The sequence below is a fragment of the Ixodes scapularis genome, unplaced genomic scaffold (assembly GCF_016920785.2).
Source record: "Ixodes scapularis isolate PalLabHiFi unplaced genomic scaffold, ASM1692078v2 PGA_scaffold7__128_contigs__length_106722199, whole genome shotgun sequence".
In the NCBI taxonomy this organism is placed as follows: Eukaryota; Metazoa; Arthropoda; class Arachnida; order Ixodida; family Ixodidae; genus Ixodes; species Ixodes scapularis.
Window position 1 is genome coordinate 78,520,356 of NW_024609882.1, and position 3,619 is coordinate 78,523,974.

A 3,619-nucleotide genomic window follows, 5' to 3' on the forward strand; every position below is an offset into this window, starting at 1 on the left:
TGCAAATTCATTCTCTACTGATAACATGCACGGTTTCCCTTCGCTAGAGAGTGCCGATTACTTGCCCATGGATCCTCTTTTTCTTGATTACGTTGGTGTCGGTCGTATCATTGATAAACTCAAACTGTCATCTTCAGCAGGAGTGGACGGCATTAATTCCAAGTTTTTACAAAACACTAAACAATACTCCTCAATTATTTTAACAAAATTATTTGAACAATCTATACAAGACGCTGTTCTCCCATCAGACTGGAAGGTAGGGAAGGTGGTACCCATTCACGAGGCTGGAGATAAACATTCCCCTCTTAATTATCGTCCGATCTCAATAACCAGCATTCCTTGCAAACTTCTTGAACATATAATTTTTTCTCACCTCGTCAACTTCTTAGAATCTAAAAACTTCTTCAACAATGCCCAACACGGTTTTCGAAAAACATTTTCATGTGAGACCCAACTACTATCTTTAACGAATGACCTACATCACATTCTGGACCGAGGATCCCAGGCGGACTGCATTTTCCTGGATTTCGCCAAAGCATTTGACAACGTTTTTCACAATCTTCTGCTTCTAAAACTTTCCAAACTTAACATAGGCAACAACGTTCTCGCATGGGTACAGTCTTTTTTAACTCAACGGTCTCAATTTGTCACTCTGAATAACAATAACTCCTCTTTTGTCAAAGTTGCGTCAGGGGTTCCGCAAGGGACAGTCTTAGGGCCGTTGCTATTCTTAATTTATATTAACGACCTACCCACTAGTGTCTCTTCGTCCGTGTCTCTGTTCGCTGACGACTGTGTACTTTACCGTGAGATTCTCAATCATAATGACACCTGTACACTCCAATCAGACATTAATGCTAGTTACCGTTGGTCTGACTCGTGGTCTTTGAAGCTTAACACTAACAAATGCAAGGTCATGCGTGTGTCTCGCCAGTCTCAGGACTGTCCTAACTATTTCCTTAATAATGCTCATCTAGAACCGGTATCTTCGTACAAATATTTAGGCGTACATATAGCTTCTAACCTTTCATGGAAAACACATATTCAGCATATTTCAGCTAACGCTAACCGCATGTTAGGTTACACCAAGCGAAATTTTTCATTAGCCCCTGTCTCACTGATATTAACTCTTTACAAAGTTTTAATTCGTCCCAAGTTAGAATATGCAGCTTCTGTCTGGGATCCCGGACTAGCCACTCTCGTATCTACATTGGAAGCCGTTCAGAACAGATCCGCTCGTTTCATCCTCACAAACTATCACCGCACCGCTAGCGTCACCTCTATGAAAACAACTCTCTCATTACCACCTTTATCCCTACGTCGTAAAATTTCTCGTCTTTCCCTATTCCATAAAATGTATCACCATAATTCTTTCCTGCGCGACAAAATAATTGCTCGGCCTGTCTATGTTTCCTCCCGTCTTGATCATCAACATAAGGTGGGCATTCCTAACTCTATCACAACCACGTTTTATTCATCTTTCGTTCCCCGTACATCCCAGGAGTGGAACCACCTTCCCCGGTCGGTCGCCATTATCACGGACTCTGAGCTCTTTAAAAGTACAATAACTAATTACTTTATTACTGAGTGTGTCTAAATATGTATTATGTTATTTGCATTAACCTTCTTGTTGCTCTCCCCCTCTGTAATGCCTTCGGGCCCTGAGGGTATAATAAATGAAATGAAATGAAATGAAGTCGACCGGGAGCACACCTTTCTTCGACCTAGGACAGTAGCACCAACAGACGTGGGAGTCCGGGAAAGCCAGCTTAAGGCCACAGTCCCACGGAATGTGGCACTTTAGGTACTTTTTGGCAGGTCATTATTCACCTGCTTTTGAACACTGTTTTGTGGGAGTGATGTCGTTCGAAAGGCAAAGTAATCCTCTTTCATTTGATATTATGTATGTATTGGTTTATATTGCTCATGCGCATTTGTAGCGTTGCGAATATGATGGCGCGGACCCTCACTGGCTCCGCTGGTTCATGTTTCATAAAGAATCTATTAAAGATAACACGGTTCCAATAGAGCAGTTTTGTTAAGATGATGTCGGAGCAGAATGTAACGATATACTTTTTTTGGTATTTGCACTACTTTGTTTTGTTCATCTCTCCAAATATTGCCCTAAAATTGTAATTTTCCAGCACAAATATGTTTTGAATGACATGCTAGGGCAATGAAATTAGCTACAGATGTAGTGCTTATAATTGGTAACATGCAGAAAAAAATTTTATGTTGTGTACATTTTTTTGTGTTGATTTCCTATATCAAACGCAGCACTTTTTTGTGTTTTGAGTGACGGTGCTTCAAATGCCGCTGAGGAACTATTTTAACTATGATAAAATCTTTTATACCATTTAGAACTACAATGGTTGCCCAAGAAGTGGACGATGGCTTTTTTTTTCATTTTCAAAGTCATAACGCCCCAGGAGCCCTTCAAACTTACTTGTTTTTGACGCATATCTTTTATGGACATCAAACAAATTTATTGGCATCTAATAACATTTATTGTATGGAATAGATACACATTGCAATGTATTCAATTTTCACAATTATCTTGCTTTGGTTTCTTGATAAGTGTAGAGCTTAGTTAATTTTAAAATCAATTAAAAACCGTTGGGGTGTATTGTTGCACTACCTGCCGGATGGCAGACAAAACTGCTTATTTCTAATGTTCAAGAAATTTTCGAGGGCGGGGTCGGCGTCTGTATGATCATCAATGTCCGTGTTTTTTTACTCTCACATTTCGAAAATATGTTAGAAGATTGACTATCGACAAATGAATGGTTTAAGTACTGGGACAGGTTAATAAATCTAAGATAAATAATTACACAAGCGTAGTGTGATATAATGTGTTCATTATTCGATATGATTGAAATCGATAAACAATAAAGATGAAAAGGAAAATAATACACTCGAGTTCACTTCGTGCCTAGAGCCACTAGATGAGCTGCGCTTAGAGTATTGGCACTCCGTTCCCCAACGTTGTTGTAGGCGCCGCCATTTTGGGTCTTGTGCAGAGCAAACGCAACTGCCGATCGTCATGATTCAGACGTGCGACTTCCTCAGCATTAGATGGGGTGCTAGGAAGCTGATGCAATATTGCTTTGCTCTGTCGCAGACTGTTCAAACACTTGTGGAGGACGAAAAAGCGTTTCCTGTGATTTTAGGTAAAGCTTCAAATAATTGGCAACCATGATTTTAAGCCACAATATGCCCAAGTGTCTTACTCTGAAGTGTAGCTTATTTAATGACACTATTCATGCCCTTGTTCAAGAAACTTCTAATACCTGAAAAGGCCATGACGTAAGCCCCGTGGGTTCCACAAGCCACTACCTTTTGACGCCTGCCTCTTCCTCATTGTTTCCGCTAGTGCCACTAAATTAGCTACGCTTCAGAGTAGCGGCACTTGGCCATATCATGGTTGCCAGTTATCTGAAGCTTTATCTGAAATCACAAGAAACGTTTTTTTTGTCCTCCACAAATGTTTAAACAGTTCGCAATAAAGAAAAGCAATATTACATAAGCCTTCTAACACCGAATCTAATGCTGAGGAAGTCGCACTTTTGAATCATGACGATCGGCAGTTGCGCCTGCTCTGCATAAGCACCAAAATGGC